Consider the following 19,083-nt stretch of genomic DNA (forward strand, 5'->3'; position numbering starts at 1 on the left):
TTTTTTTTTTTTTTTTTTTTCTATTTCATGTAAAAGTGTGAATGTCCTCCAAAAATGTGACTGTAGTGACTCCTGGCAGAAAAGAGGAGAGGCCAGGTTACATCCATTTGGAGGAAGAAGTAGTCTGGGCAAACAAAATAAGTTTTTCTAAAGTAAGATCTTGGAAAACAAGACACAGCAAGTTGTTAGACTTGATGTTTGGCGGCAGTGATGTGAGAGGCCTCTGCAGGGCAGGGGAAGTTCAGGTCTTCCTGCCTTCAGCTCCTCCTAATTGCTGAACTCCCTTGTGTTCATCAGAACTGGCTGGTGGTGAGAGGCTGCCAGATTTGATAGAGATAACCAGAAACCAGAATTGAAGGGTGAGAAGTCTGTAACATGGACTTGCTGTAATGACTAATGTAATCAGAATGAAGGCTGAATGACACCGACTCCTGCATGGTAAACACTGATAAACACTATGATGTGGATCAGAATCTAAACACTACTGTACCCTAAGAAAATGCAGTTATATTTAGGAGAAAAAAAAGCCTGAAACATTCCTGTCAAGTCACATTTCTCTTACTTATGTTTACTCTTTCACTGTTGTCTCTTCAGCTTTTCCTTTTTTGTGTCTTTCCTTGTAATCCTTGACAAGATAGGCAATATTGTTACATTGACACATTAGGATAGAATAAGAAATGCAGGAAAGCATTGAGTGAAAATGGTTGTCAGCACAACTTTTCTGGTGTTTTTCTAGACTTTTAGTTAAAATATTACATACTGGAAACTTTCTATCTCTTACCTAATAATTTAATCTTACCCTCTGGGTCACTGCACCAGTTTTCTGTAGCTGTTCCTTTTCTCATTTCCTGACTTCTCTTTCACACTTGGACACTTCCATGGATGAAAAATCAGCAGTGCTGCCTCTAAGGGTTGTCCTGAAGTGTCCTGCACTTGTCTGCTTTTGATGGCATGTGCTGATGCACCAGGGGCACACAGGGGATGCATAGGGGTCACACTGTGGGGCTGCTGGATGGTTGAGGGGATTTCATGCAAGTTACTTCTTCATGCCACTGCCTGCTCAAGTGCTCAGATCAGTTTTAGGAAAAGCCAGCTATTCATATTGGCATTCAAGCTCACATTCAGTACTTTACTGGGTCAGAGTTTCAATGATCTGTTTTTTTTCCTAAATTATACCAAATTATGTAAATTACTTACACATGGCTTTGGAACATAAGTCACCTTTTTGAGATGTAAGCCTTGTAAAATAAGCAAAACAAAATCCAGAGGGAAGAAAACCCACAATCCTTTTCTACATTTTAAGCACAGCAGCCAAACCATCTTCTTCCAATAAGAAGCTCTGTGGTGGGTTTAAATATATATATGTATATATTTCAATTTTCCCTAACTTCATCAGGGTCATTTGGAGAACTTGGAATTAAGGCTCCTCATTGGAAAACTTCTAAACCTTGTAGTGGAATGGAACAGGGCTGCAGGCCAGGAGACCTGAACACAGCTCTGTCACCTCCTGTAGGCCAAGGAAATGTGCTTTCAGTTCAGGCTTTTTATCCAGGATGGAAGTGGATTTGAAGCCAAAATGACACTCTTGGGAGTTTGTGTCCTTGCAGCAGGAGGCTCTGTGCTCTCTGGGTGATGAGCTGTGAGTTGCAGTGCACGTGTGAGCACAGCCCTTGTGTTTCACTGAGGGTTTGGGGTTGAGCACACACTCACACTGAACACTGTTTGCTCCCTTGGCAGTGTTGCCAATCAAGGATCAGCCCATCCCAAAACTTTCCTCTAATGCTAAAAAATTACTACTAAACAATTCTGTTTCTGACTTTTCCCCAGTAACCAAAATGAATACTTTAAAATCCTTATCAATATAATGAATCTCATTCTCATATAAAGCAGGCTTTTATTAGAAAACTGTAGTCATATGTATTTTCTTACTCAAGGCTGATGGTTTGCAAGTACAGACAAGATGAATGTGCTTCATTCTCCCTGGGATTCTGTGTGTGCCTTATTTCTCACAGCTCCTTCACTTTTAGGATGGACATTGGTTTAAATCAGGGCAGTCCTGCCAGTCATACTTAGTTATTTCTGGAGATATAACCTTGGCTAGTAATTAATTGTGCTCTGAATTCGTTACTGAATTCAGGTTCAGAACATGGTAATATATATTCTTATATCATACATTGTTCCTATACCCTAATCAAACATACCTAATTGTCTCTAGTGTTCTGATATTCATGGCAGAATTCTTTGAAGATTTCAGGTTAGGATTCTTGGCAGCTCCTGGCCTAATGGCATATTATTTGTTAGAACTGCTCAGCAGCTTATACTATCAATGCTTTTGTGCTTTTATTCTCATATATTGCATAAGGTAAATATTCTTCTCCTCATCTTTTGGGAGAACAAACAGAAGAACAGCAGCAATGCCATTTGCAAAAAAAGCAGGACTTTTCTGGCTGTCTCAAGCCAGAAAGTCACACTTTGTCCTCGTTTCCCCCTTTATTGGTGGAGGAATTCCCTGTGCTGACTGGGCAGTGCTGCAGAAGAGGCAGCACTAACACTGTCCTTGCTTTGTGCTCTCCATTCAGTCAGGGATTTACCAGTCTGGCAGGAGCTGCTTTCCTTCTAACTGTGCAGCCTTCACAGGAGAGTAAATGCCTTTTTATTCTTCTGTGGGAGTTTATCTCAGTTTCCAACCCATGAATAAAAACATTAGTTGGGAAAATGAAAGATTTTCTTATCGATAAGCCATGAAAATAAGCTCTTCTTTGATCTTTGCTGGAAACCACCATATACCTTGGTTTCTCTGCTCAAAGAAATAGCAGAATTAAGCATTAAACATCTAGAAAATAAAACAAAAGCCATGACCATTTTTTCTGGGAAACAATGGTGTCACGTTATGCTTTATCAGTATAATTTAGCTATGCATTATATAGAACATAAAACCTTTTAAGGGATTTTGTGAGGAATAATTAAATAGATGAAAAGTGGCATTGTTGAAAATAATCAAAAGAGATTTTTGTCAGTGGTGGGTAGATGCAAAACCTGTAGAAGCCAATGAAAGTCCTTTCAGTGATTTAAGCTGTGTCTCCTATCCCCCACAGAACATGAGTGTGCTGCATGGAGGCTGCTGGATTGCTTCTCTCTCCCATGCCAAAGAGAAGGTGAATATTTGTGAATCAGAGCAAGAGGCAAAGAAGTTTATAAACCAAGTGTCACTGTCAGTTATGACTTAATGCCAGATTTTGGGTATATTTAGCTGCCTAAAGACCAGCTGAGGAACACACCGGGCTTTCCCAAATCATGCAAATGCTTTCCTGTGTGATCCAGGGGCAGCAGGTCTGTGCATTGAATACTGGGGGTACAACATTCACAATTGGGCTCCTACATAAATGCCAATTTAATTATAAAAAGGATATGTAGGCCTTAAAATCACTGAGGTGCCATTGCAGATGCTACCAAGGAAAGCAAGTTCACATACTAGAATATTTTTAGATTATCAGTAACTGCAATATGCAAATTTCAGTCAGACCAGGACCCTGGTCTGAGTGGTCAGCATGAGTGGTCAGCAATCATTCTGGAATATATGAATGTAAAGTAATATGACTTATAAATCATTCCAAGTAGAAATTTTTTCTTCTTTTTTGTTAAATATAATTATTATCCCAAATGAATTTTGCTTTAAGAAGAAGAAAAATATTTTAAATGGTCTTGGAAAAAGACAGCAGAAAATATTAACAAGATGCTAGGGTCATGAGAAAATAAAAAACTTGCTACTTGAAGCAGGATAAATTGTTTTTCCTTACAATAGTTTTGACTCATGATGCTGATGGTAATGGAAATATATCTAAAAAGTGCAACTTAGAAGTTATGTAAATTCAAATTTTAACTTGTCTTGGAAAATGTCCTGGGAAAAGTCTAAATCATGAAATTCTAAATTAAGCAAGCAAAAATTATTATATTTCTGGGGTGGTATTTGAAGGTTTTCAGAAATGCTTTGTTAGCCGAGAGCTGAAAATTTGGAATCTGTGAAGTCAGAGGGTGTAATACAATGCTACCATTTGTGGGAACTCTGTGTGTTATCAGATAGTCCCAAAAGGCTCCTGGCTACAAAATTTAAAGTTAAATAGAGAGTCAATGTAGAAGCAACTTTATGTTTAAAACTGTGGAATAAGGAAGAAAAGCTGTCAAATACCCAAGAAAAATGCAGGTCCCTTTTCATAGGCATTTTTTGGCATATTCTAAGGCTTTTGGATGCTGTCTTAAACCCATAATTTGAGATGCAGTCTAATTGTCTATTGTCTTTATCTTTCATTGTGGACTTATGCAACAAGAAGATCTTTGCTTCCAGGCAGTATGTGGAATTTGCTAGTCAAATTAACGACTCAGGGAACATGAAAGACTCTGTAGAATTAAAATATTCTGTATATCAAGAACACTATTATTAGTAAGCAAAGATATGTATTTAAACTTTGTGAAATGACTTTATTTTCAAGAGAAACTGCTTTACAGCAGAAGGCTCATTTTCCCGTATCTGGATTTAGCTGTGTCTATTTAGTAATTTAGCATAATTAATGCAATGTAGCTCACAAAGTTGGTGCACTAATAAAATGTCAGGCCTATGGTGAAGTTGTGAAGTTATACACTCATTATGTTATTCTGAGATGTCACTGGAAGTACAGCAGTGCACTGATAAAGCTGATCAATGAAGCAGAGGCTCTCTTGCTGCTATCCCAAATGTATAATCTGAAAAGGAGCCAGCACTAGGGAAGCACTGCAACCCCCAGCTGCCCATAAAGTGGCAGCTTGTCTGCTTGAAAGGCTAGTTAACAGGTTAGGTTCTGTACTGAGTCCTGATGTTACCTGGTAGCATTCCTCTGCAAAAACTGTGTCTAAGCACAGCAGAGTGACTGGGAAAGGGAGGACAAATCACCCCTGCCAGAGAAAACCTGTCTTTGGAGCTCAGAGGTAAGGAATGGAACTCATTTATGCTCATTTCTCTTTTAACTTCTCTCTTTCCTTTGGGGAAAGGAAAATGAAAGAAGACCGCATTCAGCAAATGTGGAACTAAATAAGCAGTGACTGTTTGGCTGTAAAACTCAATCAATTCTGGTCTTACACTGACTGTGTGCACAAGATATTTTATTGTCAACAGCAGAAAAAACTATCTGGTCAAGTTCATTAAAAACAGGTTTAAAGCCTCACATAAACCTTCTGTTTCTCCCATGCAGAATCTTAAATTAATCTTGAAGGATCCTGCTGAAAATTTGATCATTTATTTCTTATAAGCTGAATAGCCACTGACTAGTGGCTGGAAGCTCTGTGATGAACAGAAAAATGGCTTGGGTTAAGAACTGGTTAAAAAATTACAGGGTGTGGGGAAACACAAACATCCAAGTCTTTATTAACATCAAAGGAAACAGTTCAGAGTGCCCACAGGTAGCTGTGGAGGTTGCCAGAGCCTCACAAAGGTACCAGTAACCTCTGTGGGATTTTCTGCTTGAGGAATGGCAAAGTGGTGGAAAGTTACCCATAGTTTGACAGTATTTTGCCTGTGAAAATGGAAAGGTTTTGCTCACACAGAATCTAAACACCAAATCTGTTATTTAATCTGACATGTATCTGATTTTCATCTATAATCAAACAGTAGAAATACATGTGTCCTTTGCCTTTCTGTATCCATTATCCATGAGGAAAGTGAGGGACAATCTGACTATGGAGATGGACTTGTAATTAAAGCATGGTGGTCTCCACTGTCACTTATTCAACACAGGCCAGAGGATACAGGTCCTCCAATGCACCATTTTCTTATCTAGGGCACAAGAACAAACACAATATTTGTCTTTAGCAGTGGCTGGCAGCATTGCAGTTTGTGCCTGCACTGCAGATATCTCTAGACTTTGTCGCAGGAATGACCTACCTCATATCCCAGACATCCTTTCCTTAGGGGTAGGGTAGAACTGGATGTCTCTGAAATAAAATAATCATGCCTATTAGCTAATTCTGCAGGCAGCTGGAGGGAGTAAATTTGTACCTTCCAAAATGTTCTTCTCCATGTAAATTGAACAATGTTGACTAAACCACTGAAAGCTGAAATGTGATGCAGTTATTGCTTAGCTGTGTGAAGCAACATCAGAAAAATGCTTTAGAACAGCAAGTGAAACACTTAGCTAGGATTTTAGAAGAAATGCTTACTTCAAATATAATGTACTTAGAGATTTAGCTAAACTTTGCTTTTTCATTGCAAAAAATGTTCTAAAATCTTTAATAACTTCAAAGGTTGAGGGCTTCAGTTTTACAGTAGCGAAGTGCTGACTGAGCCTTTCCTCAGAATGAGTTCAAAAGCAAGAGCACCACTTTCTTTGATCAGAGACATCTCTCTAATTTTATTATGGTTCTAGTGAAGTCTGCATTGCCTTGACAGCTGCAACTGGTAAGTTTTGCCCTTCTGTTCCTCCATCATCCTATACAAAATAATCACGCCACATAAAACTCATGAGCTAATAAATTATGTCCTTCATTGCATGCCCCTGATTTCTGATTAGAAGATCAAGGTTTTCAGAATACTGTTGGAGAGCCTTCAGTCCCACACATTCTAGCAGAAAACAAGAGAGGAAAACAGCCCTTCCTAGGCAGTGTATGCCTAGGTCAACCACTTCCAGTTTCTGAAACCTGCAAACTAGAGAATGTATTGTTGTTTTATTTAATAACTAACAGCTGTGCTCAAGTCTAGCAGGTCTTGACCATATTCCCCAACAAAGGGTTACATTGGCAGGAGAAGGGAGAAACTGAACCCTGCTGAGAAAAAGAGAACAGAAGACTGCTATTATGCAATTTAATGCCCTTACTGGGACTAAATGCCTGCCAAGGGTTGCTTGCTTTTATAATCCTTAAAACCCCACAAAATACTCCACCTTTTATAACTGTAGGTTGGGTAAAAGGAGATGCTAATAAGCTATTGATCTCTTCTTTTCAGCAGATCACTTCCTGAGCACAGTGAACGACTTCAGACAAACCAGACTGGACCCAAACCCTGCCCGCTGGAGGAAGGATGGGAAGCCTCACAGGTGCTCACATAAGTAACAGAGGTCCAAAAATGTGCACGTGTTAACATCTGTCTGGGATGTCACCTCTTCTGAGACAACTGCCTGGGGTTGTCCTGGTCCTGTATTTGTACCTATCTTGTCTCCACACCATTCCCCACTTGTCTTCATGCCTTCCATTCTAAATTGTATTCTTTTTATTTTCATCAGTCATTCTTACTAAACTCTTTTTTTTCTCTCCCTGTCACTGTTACATCTTTCTAACTTCTTGTCTTTCCAAATTGTTAAAGTTTTTTTTCTGCTGAATTACACAGCTCACTCTTGTCTTCAGAGCCAAAACTACAAAAACATAGGAGGAGTTTCTCTTTTCTTGCTTCTCAAGTGTGGTGTTAAATTAACCGTGGCAATTGTGCAATTGCAGAAAAAAACCTTTCTTTAATTCAGGCCAGAAATTGCACATTCAAAGAATTTTACTGTCAGGCTGTACCAAATGTCTCAACTGTTCATGTGGGAACTAGAATTTTGGAAGCTTATATTTTAAACAAATTTGGGAGGATTTTCACACCATGATACTGCAGTGATATTTTCCTTCTGCCACATTTCAATTTCTTACTCTCTAGCTTGAAGGTATCAAAAAATGAAATTGTTTTATCTTTTTTTTTTTTTTTTTTTTTTTTTTTTTTTAATTGTAGATCATTATTCACTTGCATCTTTCTTGAAATTGGCTCATTTGTTTAAGCTGACACTTTCCAGAATCTTTCAGCTTGCGGCAAGCACCCAGCAGCGCAGGAAACTCCTCAGAATGGTCAACACTGGCAAAGTTCTAAACAACTAAAAATAGGTCTTATCATGGAAAGCTTTGAATGTGCTGACTGTAAGAGGTACTGTCAGCTCCACATGTAAGAGACAGAACAGAGATCCTGGCTTTCTTTAGAGGTACTTTGGCAAAGACCTGCTCATCTCCTGAGGCAGTTCACATACACTGTTTCTGGGCATGTTTCCAAACAGAAAGTGGAGTAAATGCTGCTCCACAAGCCAGGACAGGATTGAAAAACTGGCTCTGTAGCCCCTTTCTCTCAGAGCAATAAGCAAAAATGTTAGGGTGAGACTGTGGTTTGTATCCTTACAGATCCCAGAGATTACTGTCTCCAGCTGGTCATCACCACCTCCTTTGGCATTCACAGTCTTTGTTGATTTGCCAGTTGCAGGAAAAGTGCTTGGTTAGATGAGTGCTTGGTTAGCCCTTGATGTAAGGGCTCACTCTTACATCAAATATGGAGGCAAAAAAAAAAATAAATCCACCAAAAAGCTGCAGAAAGTTTGTTCTTTTTCTGTAAGGACAATGGCGTAGATACTCTGCGGTGCAGAGGCCACCTTTCTTCTGGTTTGCTTTAAAGAATTTATTCTTATGGAAATGTTAATGTTACTCAGTTCACCTTCTAGTGCCAATAGATCAAGCACTGGGGTGTTCTTAACCTCAGCTCTGCTGCATGAGATCAATAGGAGCCAATGGTTTTCTGATTAGCTCTATATTGATTGACCTTAATCTAAGAGTCATGTTCCTCCCTAGTAACAGTAATCCCTCAGGAATGCCATTACTTACTTGATGATAGTGACATAATAATCTTCATTACATTCTTTTCATTGTTCATTTTGAGCTGTTTCTCCATGCAAGTCACATCTTATCCTTATTGCTTTACTTTGGATTTGGTAGCATCATTATTAAGGGTAGTTAATTAATTTGTAAAACTTTTTTATGTAGATACCTGTAGTTACTACTTCTTTGGAACGAAAAATTGCCAGTTTCTAAATATTAATTATCTCAGTACATGTAGTTTCTAGAAAGAGAGTGTGGTGTGCCATTGTGGACAAGGGATGATAGGATAAGAATATACTTTTGCCTTCCAGAGATAGGTCTCTTGAAAAAAATATCTCTCAAGTCAAAATCAAACCTGGTTATTCTAGGTCTGTAAAGGTGTCAATGACTCAAGGAGAATTTTTCTTTTGTCATGAAATTTTATCAGCTGTCCTCTCCTATGCATAAAAGATTTTTTGTGATCCCTGTTAGCTCTGTAATCCTCAGCTAAATCTGAAAGCCAAGGTGGATATGTTCCTTTCCAACTCCTCTGCTGTTTGCAGGAACACTACAGGCTAAATGAGGCCATCACTAAAATTTTTTTTTGCCCCCATTTATTTCTCTCTTAAGAGACAACTTTGAATAAACTTGTCCAAACCTATTTGCTTTCAGCAGGATTTGCAGAGGTGTAAGTGAGGACAGCCTGGCCTGCAGCAGTTAGTGCTCTGCAGGTGACAGCACATGACAACACACATAACCAACACATGACCTGAACATCTCTGTCTTTCACCGTGCCTTTTGAGTCTTGCAAAATGAAACACTTGTTACTGCTTCTTTACAATTGCATTGTTTTAACCCAAGTGGAATAAATATCAATTCACTGTAACAAAGAATTCTCTTCCTTTTCTAGATCAATTTCCTGTCTGAAGAAAATTGCTGTGTACCAGCTTTGGTGTTTTGGCTAGTGCAGTTTTAAAATCTCCAAGCAACAAGAGATCCACTGATGCTTTTTAAAGACTATTTCATTTTATTAGCTTCTATTAGGGGAAATTTGCAGCTTCCCTATTTTTTAACTTTACATTAGCAAAACCTGTTCTTGTCACAGGGAGTAATGAACTAAAGAAAGTTCATTCTCTGTTCTCATCTCCAATTACTGTTAAAGCACAGCAGTTCATGGATGCTCACAGGAATCAAATGTCTTTAAGAGGTATGGAACACCTACAAAATGTGTTTCTGTTTAATTTGCTATAACCCCATTTAGTTTATTCACTTATAGCACATCTGGCTACAAACTGGCTTTTGGTCCAAGAGTGGCTTTTGGGACTGCCTAATCAGACATCTTGGGGCATTTCAGAGTTACCCCAAGTGATGCAATTATGCTGTAGGAAACTGAATTCATGCCTGGGAAATAAAAACTGTTTAAATACAGTAACTGTTTGAGGGCTGCAGGTTTTGATGGGAGAGGAAGATGGTCGTCATTTGTGCTTGCAGAATCAGCTGTGCTGGAGGACGGGTTAACATCTTTGTGAGTGCGGCAGCTGTGCAGCTGATTCCTGTTAGTTGGGCTTTTTTGTTGTCATCAAGAAGGTTTAAGTTGTGCCTGCTTAAGCGAGGAGGTCTTCTAGGTAGCTGCCTGGAAGGAGTCCATTTAGGCATGGCCTAGCTCTACTTCTTGTTTGTTGTTTAAGAACAATGCATCAGATAAACCAGAACATGGAGCTGCAGGTAACACCAAGAATGGTTTTTGTCTTTTGCTATTGTGGGAGATGATTCACATGTAAGCACATTTAACGTTTTGGGGTGAATCCCTGGAGCTATGACCAGCTGGCAGAAAGCACTGGAATCATGCTGGTCTGGGTCTCCCCAGCTCCCAGCTGGTGCCTGCCTGGGCCCCACTCAGCCCAAGGGTAGGAAAGAATGTTGGTCACTGGTTCCTTCTGGGTTTTACCTGAACAGTCCTGATAGCAACTCAGAGATGTTGCCTAGACTTGGCACAGACAGCTGCTGGGGTCACCCAAGGGACTGGCTGGTTTTGTTGGGGCTGTGTGTGGCTTTTGGCACTTGCTGGCCTCGGTGTGGGGAAGTGCTGTGGGTGAGTTCTGCTGCTGCGGCTTTCTTGGTCTGTCTGCAGGCAGGCTGAGATAGAGCTTAACCCTAGAGCTGAGGTGAATCTTATTACTGAGGTCTACATTAATCTCTCTGACAAGTGTGCTGTACACCTCAGTGCGTTTCTACTGGATCCAAATGAATTATTTTTCCTATGGACAGTAATCTGCTTTAAATATAGCAAGTACCCACACAGCACATGAAAACACAAGCAGGAACTTATGCCAGTGTGCTTCAGCTATATATTAGTGGGATAGTTCTAACCAAAAAACTAGCTCAGCAAATAGGAGAGAAATGATCTTTTGTCAATCCTGTACTGGATCTGTCCACCATTATTCTATGTGTAAGGTTGTGTGAATAATAAATCAGGAGCAAGTGAATTGTATGAAGGCAGAAAGCAATTCAATAATTTCTAATAATCTCATTATGCTTGACAATATCTTTAGAAACTGCTTCTATTATGATGGGGATGAAGGGGAAACTTCCTAGCACAGTTATCAACTTCTGTGCTTTTAGAGGTCTAATAAGATGATACTAGATCTGAAAGATAAATAGCTAACTAAAAAAACCCTGAAGATTTATTTTTTTTTTTAATGAGTAAATCTGATAAACATGGTAGCTGGTTTGAGAGTGATTTGGGAACAAAGCATTTGGTAGCATTTGTTAGGCTTCACAGAAGCAGAAAATCAATTTGCCTCCTGCAAGGGTGGTTGTTATCTCTGGTGTGCATACTTACTGCCCACGTCAGCCCATCATTTCTGGGGCCTCTTGGTTAAAGATGCTATCATCTTTAATGAAATTTAGCTCATTTCTCAAATGATCTCAAAGTCAATTACTATTTTAAATACACAATAGATGCAGTCCTGTTTTACATTAAAAAAGATTGATCTCATTCCACTGGTTTAAAAGGTCTACCAGTGAGCATATTTTATGGGCTGTGTAGAAGAACATGGATCAGTAACTCCAAGAGGCAATGTTCCTTTTTGCTTTTCCCATCTAATTCTCCTTCCTAAGATCTGATCTTGGCTGGTTGCTGTGCTGCCTGTATGTTGATTCTTCAACTGGATGGGCACATTGGGTGTGGAACTACTTATAAGTTAGATTGTGAAATGTAAAGAAAAATTTGATCTGTGTAAAGATTCCTTGTTATTTTTGGGATTGTGTACTATTGTATGAGACTGAGGTCAAACCATAGTGCCGTATGAGTATAGAAATTTTAAAAGAAAAAGAAACAAATTCAGAATGGCAATTTAACTGAAATATGTTTATTATTAACGTGAAAAAAGAGATTACTATTTTTGAGATAACTGTAAGATCAACTTGCCTGTTGATCTTACAGAATATTTCACAATTTCCTATTAATCCATCTTCTCTCCAAAACTATGCCTAATAAAACTTACAGGAATCCCATGAGATGTGTTATTGGAGAACACAATACTCCATTTTTTTTCAGACTTCAGTTTGTTTTGTATCAGGTACCAAATTTCTGGTTTATTTCAGGTAACACAGAAATGAAGGAGGGAATAAGGATATGGCCATGGCCCCCCTGCATATCAAACTAACTTAAAGTATGACAGAGTAAATCTGTATTTAAATACTTTGATGATTGACCCTCTTTATAACCTGTGACAGCTTAATCTCACAAGCTATTTGTGCATGACTTCACTAGTTTCTAGTTTGGCAACATACCCCGAAGACACATCACTTAAAATTTGCAGTCAGAGTTGAGTCAGCAGCTGTCTTGCTTGAAAAGAAGAGTCAACAGTTCAGCATATTTTCATCAGCATAAACAAACTTTGAAGAAACATGATTTTCTCAGAATTATTTGTTTGTCCAAATCAATTAGCCCCTTTTGCCTTTCTCTTTCCTCTGTAACACCTCTTAGCATAGATATGGTGTGGAGCCAGGCTCTGTGTGCCAGCTCCATGTCTGTGTTGCACTGGTATAGTTCAGTAGCAGAAAAGAATGCTCCTTGACATCATTCCAATTAAAAAAAAAAAAAAGTACTAGCAGTGAGATTCTGGAGATGGCTGATGAGTTTTCCAGTACTAATTTTGACTTCTTAGAATTTGATAACTCACTGGCTGAGTGGGAGAAATGAATATTGCAGTAAATTCTTGGTTAAGCATATGTTTGTGTGAAAGCTTTTGGTTCATGCATCCATTTGATTGTCAGTCCCCTCTAGGAACAGTTACTATTAAAGCTAGGTGGCTTTTGCTAGAGCTTGGCCTGTCCCTAAAGGGTACCTCTGGTTTTCTCTATACCATCACTTGCCCTATGCTGGGATGGTCAACACTTACTGACCATTCTGGCAGTTAAAGCCTTGCTTTTCACACCCTTCTCCTCTTCTTATTTGTGTTCCTGGGTTTGTTTTGTTTTTGTTGTTGTGTGTTCCTCCTGGGAATCCTGCTGTGCTGCTAGGCCCTGGGCCGTGGTGGTACCGTTTCCCTTGCCCAGGAGAGCCCAGCTCTGGGTGCACACAGGGTCAGTGTGGTGACAGCATCACAGGAGAGCACAGGCACTCAAACCCAGCAGTCCCAGGGATGGCATGGCTGGGAGAAGGAGGGAAGGGAGAGGAGAATGAACATGAGAGTCCTGCTGGTGCTTGGCAGCTCTTTGACACTTGTCTCATCTGGAGAGCCTGTGCCCCAGGGAGCGGCCATGCCCTGCCCTCCCTGTGGGGCTGTGTGAGATGTTGTTGCTGTGGAAACTGTCTGTGCATTCCATGGTGCCTGTGACATTTGTGAGGGTGAGCAGAGCCCAATCTGGCAGCACAGCTCCAGGGGGACAGGTGCTGGCAGCTTTGATGGCGGGCATGTCTCCTGCTCCAGGGCCTCCTTGTCACCCTGTGACAGCCAGGGCCGAGGAGGGCGACATGCTGACTCCTCTGGGAGTGCTGCTGGTGTGGCTTTATCCTGCTCTCCTCTGGAGCTGCCTTTGCTTGTGCTTTGGGATTGTTTCTAAGTGTGCACACAGGCACTGTAGGTGACAGCAGCGCTGACATCCAAACCCCTCTGTGTCGGCCTGAGGCCCAGCCACGGGAGGCCTGGGGAGAGGCACTAACCACCCAAGTACCTCACCTCACTCTTATCAACTAAAAACCTTTCAGTTTTTAAATTTTTCGTCTAAAAACTTTCTAAAAAAAAAAATCATCCCAAAAGCACACAGTGAAAGTGGTCCAGAAGTATATGGTGAAGTGGTGCTTCGGTTCAAGTTCGTAAATGCTTCATCATCAGTGTATTCAGTGCACAGCTCGGCTGCCTAAGCAGCTGTCAGAAAACAACAGTACTCTGGAGAGTAATACACTCTTCAGGCATCATTTCAGATTATGTAGATAATTTAAGATTAACCCTTCACTGCTTTAATAAGTTTTGTTTTTTTTACACACTATCACAACACGAATGAACCGTTTGGAGTGATGCCAAAGGCAAGATGACTTTTATTAGTTTCAAGTGACAGCAGTAGTTTGTTTTGATATTGTGTCAATATGTCAGTATGTCTAGCTGTTTTATAATGTTTCTAGTGTGAGTTTTATTTGCAACCTTGTCTGTCTGTATTTTTTTTAATATCAGAACATATAATAGGTTGAATGAGTTTATATGAAATTACTATTTGTACCAGGTAAATCATTAAGACATTTTATTTGGATGTAACTGCATGACCTAAAATGTTAGGACTACTATCGAGTATAACTGGGTAAAATAAGAGATAATTATTTTCTACCTGAATGATGCTGTTGGGATCACTAAAGAGACAACGGATTTTATTGCTTTATATTAACTCTATCTGCCTTATTGTCCTTCTATTCTGATTCTGATTGCTGGTTTGCGAACAAGATGCCTTTCATACTTCATATCCTGTGAGTGTCTTGTTAGTAATCTATTTAGACTCTAGTCTTAGATTTTTTGTTGCTTTTTCCTAAGGCAGTTGTGGACAGATTTTGTCCTAAGAATATTGATGAAGCAACAAAACTCTGTCCTTTATTGAAAATGATCATAGAGATCTGAGCAGCCAAAACACACATGGTAGTCTTCTCTTGTGGAAATCTATAAAGCCACAGTGCCATAATCAAAGCTTTTTTTGTTATTACAGGCTGATATTCTTGTCTGTATGCTTAAGAGGAATCCTACTGCCTAACCTTATATAATATGTGTGAATATTTCACAGATAGCTCCAGTGTTATGCCCGCTAGCTAAAATGATTGCTGATCTTCAGTCTTCACTTTTTGATTTGCGACATGGTGAATGTTGGAAGCCTGCCACATACCTTGATAAACTGTTATAAAGGTTAATTACACATTATTTTACTTTGTTGAAAATCTGTTTCATTTTCTGGTCTGAAACTTCCAGCTGCTGTCACAATGGGGCATATTCCTGCACAAAATGTGTTCCAGTGGGAACATTTATAGGGCCAGAGTTCAATATATTAATGCTTTTCCTCTAAGGTGAAGTCAGGCAAGAAATATGTGAAAGACTTGCAATAGGTAATATGTATCTGACATGGAAGGCCACAAGAAGCTGAGAGACCCAGATTGGAGGTAAGGAGGGAGAGTAAGATGCTAAATTTAGAATGAGTCCTTTTTAGGATATATATCCATTTTTAATTTGACTTGGATTTCTACTGTGCATACCTGCAGATGCCTCACTGGGTGGCTACTGAGGTTCATGGCATTTTGAACTTTGAGCTAAGTATAAACATACAACTGCAAGGTGCCCTGGCAATGCAAATGTGTTGCTTGTACAAATGTGTCACTTTTGATGTGGAAGTTTTCTGAATCTTAAGATGGTGTATTAAAATTTTCCCATGTTCCTGCATATCATAATACCATTTGAGTTGGAAGGGAACTCAAAGGTGATCTAGTTCACCCCCTGTGTGTATTTTGTGGAAGCTATCACGGAGGTGGGTGCAATTCATCTACAAGGTTAAACAGAGTGCATGTCACTTTTGAAAGTTTTGTTAAGGAGCCAGTGCTGGTTTCCTTCATTGCAAAGATTAACAGAGAGTAATTGTTGTAAAGAGCACAATAGTGCAGTGTACTTCAACCTGTGATCTCTAATCTGACTGGACTGCAAGTGAGCACAGAGGCATCAAAACATTATCTGTGAAAGGTTTGCCAAAAACCGAAGTGCTGACAGGGTTAGCTCGAATCTGGCTCCTGGTGATTGTTAGCACTTGCTGGCAGCAACAGCTACAAATTGCTAGAAATTGCCAGCAAGCAATTTTAATGCTGAAGTTACAATGCTGTGAACCAAACATCTTCTGTTTAGCCTGGTGATAAGTACTGTGGGGTTCATGTATCCAGCAAAGAATGAGGACAACAACTACCCTTAAAGCAAGTCAAAGCAATTAGACTTGACCCTGCCTCTTCCTCTCTCCTTTTCTCCTGTCCTATTTTGAGGTTTCAGCATAAGTGTCCAGAATAGAAACTTATTTACTTGCTGATGCTAATTATGAACGCCTTTAGTTTCCTGTTTAATTTGGAGTTGTGTTGGTACAGAAATGGGCAGTGGCAGTTTTAAATATGCTCAGGTGTTTTAAATGAAAGTTCATGCTGTAACTCTACCACCTTTTCAAACTAATAGAAAACTAGCAATGAGTGAGGGAGTGCAAAGAAAAGGAATATGTATCATAAAAATTGCTTTGGACACTTTTATATAACTTCAGACATTACATTTCATATTGAGAAATAAATACAGTGCCTCTCTGGTCAAAATCTGTTTTACAGACAGTTCTACCTCCAGTGATTTCTAGTTGCTGTAAGGAAAAAGTAAATTCATTATTTATTCAGCACAATTGTAACACACAGGACACATTTTTATCTGTGCACAGCTCCTTGGTACCTTAACAGCATCATGCCTGACATTCAAGAATGTTGTGAAAATACAGAACAGGTTGCTATTTTTATGAAGTAGATTTATACACATATTCCACAGTTCTTTCTCTTTGGACTGCTGGTTACTCATCCCCGGTCATGATCCTTATTCCAAACAACTTCTGTTTCTTTCATTTCCCCCTTCTCACCAATTCTTATTGTAGCAGCAGTGCCTCTGGCAATATTTCTCCTGTGGTCTTGCTTTGATAACGTCACAGCTTCCCTGGAGCGTGGGGTTGTGATGCTGCCTGTGACCTGCTTGGTGTACCAAGGTCACTCAGCTGCCCTGCCCACGCTCTGTCCTCCTTGGGAGAGGCAGCACTGCCAGGGACTGGAAATCTGCCACTCTCTGGTGGCGCTTCCTGACCCAAACAGATGTGCTCTCAGATCAGTGCGTTCTCTGCGTCTCCCACACAGATACAGCTTGCAGACATGGTTTAAGGCTGACTCCCAAAATCCTCTAATACTCTAAGGAGGAAAGCAGATCCTATTAGAGAGCTGAATGGTTTAGTAATTGGAATTGTCCTTGTCTCCAGAAGTTCTTCACCAGGTCACGAGAACCATCAAAAATATAAATTTTCTTCACTGTTTTATCAGTGATTTTAGGCCCACATGAACAGCTTTTGTACAGGATTAAGAGTTCTAATTTTTTTAGGAAGGAATATGATTTCTGGAAAGAAGATTGTCTATTTAACACCCCTTCAAAAACAAGAGAGAGTTGCCGTAAGGTAGCAGAATTTCAAAGATGTATAATGTTGAGTTATAAGTGCATTTACATGTGTAAAAGATTTCTGTACTGTGCTTTTACATTTTCATCCAGGAACTAGTGCTGTAGCTTGATCCAAGCATTGAAACAATGCCTAATGTTAAAAATGCACATGGCCAATTGTGATCAGCAAGGACTATCTCCAGCTGAAATGGTTTGCTGGATTTGGTCCAGGGGGCCAGACAGGGGTGGGTGTTTAATTCCTAAGAAATAAAAATGCCTTGGTTGCCCTGATGTAATTCCACCCCCTCCCACCTTTGTCAAGCCTTGTTGCCATCTACAAGGGTGGGATGTGGCATTGGAATGATGGCAGTGTGCTCCTTGCAGTCCTTAGCTCTCGTGGACAGAAGGAGATTTTAAAAATTGCTGAGGGGTTTTCATTGCAGATCTTCCCCTGGAAGCCAGTTATTCAGAACTGCAGATACTGTTAGGAGGTTGACAAAATCATTTGGCCACACTGATGATTAATTTATAAAGGGCTTAAAGGCATTAAACCAGTGACCTGGTAAAAATCATTGGTGTCAGATAAAGGGATGCCTGCATTAACAGAGCTGAGGCCTTTTAACAGCTCTAAGAGGCAAAGTATGTGTTAAAAGCATGCTAAAAATGACACTGTTCAGAGAACAAGGCAGCCAAAGTAATTTGCAAAGAGAAATAGTGTGATATTTTTGCATACAGATTTTGATTGTTGCAAATACTAATCTAGGCCTACAGCAGCAATGAGAGATGAAAGCTAGAGAAAAATAAATTCCCAACCTCTGTTTTATAGAAAGGCTGTTCACTATTCTTTATTATTAAATGCTTAGAAATAGGAAACTCATCTCTTCTTGCAGTTTTGGATCCTTGCATGCACCTGGAGTCTCACTTAAGCTATTCCCAGCAAAAGTGAATAGATTTAGAGAGATTGTCTGTCTGAGAATTGTGCCTTTTAGTAAAGGGGCCTTCTTCTGCAATTTATGCATATTTCCTCAAACAATTTCTGATGTGTTCTGATGTTGGTGCTTGTCTTATGGCTCATATCTGTTAATGACATTTATGTAAAGGATTTATATAAACTCTTTACCACTCTAGAGAGTAATGTAAAAACTTTAATATTTTTAATATTTAATTAGGCTTTTTTATGTTAAATTCTGCAATTCCAAAGCCATATTGTTTTTTTTTTTTTTTTGGAAAGTGTAACGTGTAACCTAACTTTTGTTAAACAATTGAAGAAACTCATATGTTTTGAAACATCTGCCTCAATACATCAGCATGACTTCTCAAATACTTTGGCAAGCAGTATTCCAAACTGGCTTGCTTGGGAAGGAAGGTAGGCAGCTTGCATTTATTTACAGATTGACTGTGTCATGGATGGTGTTGGATAGGGTCTGTCAGGGATATTTGCTTGCAGGCAGCACTAGATCATTGTTACATGACTGCCTCACATGTTGAAGTTAATATTTCCAAGCCTTGCAGACCTGTGCATTGCAGAAATAACCATCTCCAGTGCCTCAGCATTGCCTATTCAGTATGTAGTTCAGGGAAATCTGCTTTTCTCCAATGGTCATATTTTGTAACTTTCTGTCTTTTAAGATTGTGACTGTCATAACAGTACTCCTTCCTTTGCATTTTAAAAAAATAGCCTGGGATAATGTAAGTTTTAAGCAGTAATTACAACTACATTAGATACCTTGTTTGCTCCAAGGAAGAATCACACCAATTAGATTCTAATGATTATGTGTAAAATTAG

At 39.5% G+C, this 19,083-nt stretch overlaps 1 long non-coding RNA gene across 1 annotated transcript in view; it reads left to right on the forward strand.

Moving 5' to 3' along the window:
• Positions 1-6,967: 6,967 nt before the first annotated feature.
• LOC134423435 (uncharacterized) overlaps positions 6,968-19,083 on the forward strand; it is a 466,039-nt gene continuing 453,923 nt past the window's right edge. Inside the window, exon 1 of the long non-coding RNA XR_010029109.1 lies at positions 6,968-7,058. This is a non-coding gene — a long non-coding RNA (uncharacterized LOC134423435). The remainder of the gene's footprint in view (positions 7,059-19,083) is intronic.

Source organism: Melospiza melodia, chromosome 12 (genome assembly GCF_035770615.1).
Source record: "Melospiza melodia melodia isolate bMelMel2 chromosome 12, bMelMel2.pri, whole genome shotgun sequence".
In the NCBI taxonomy this organism is placed as follows: Eukaryota; Metazoa; Chordata; class Aves; order Passeriformes; family Passerellidae; genus Melospiza; species Melospiza melodia.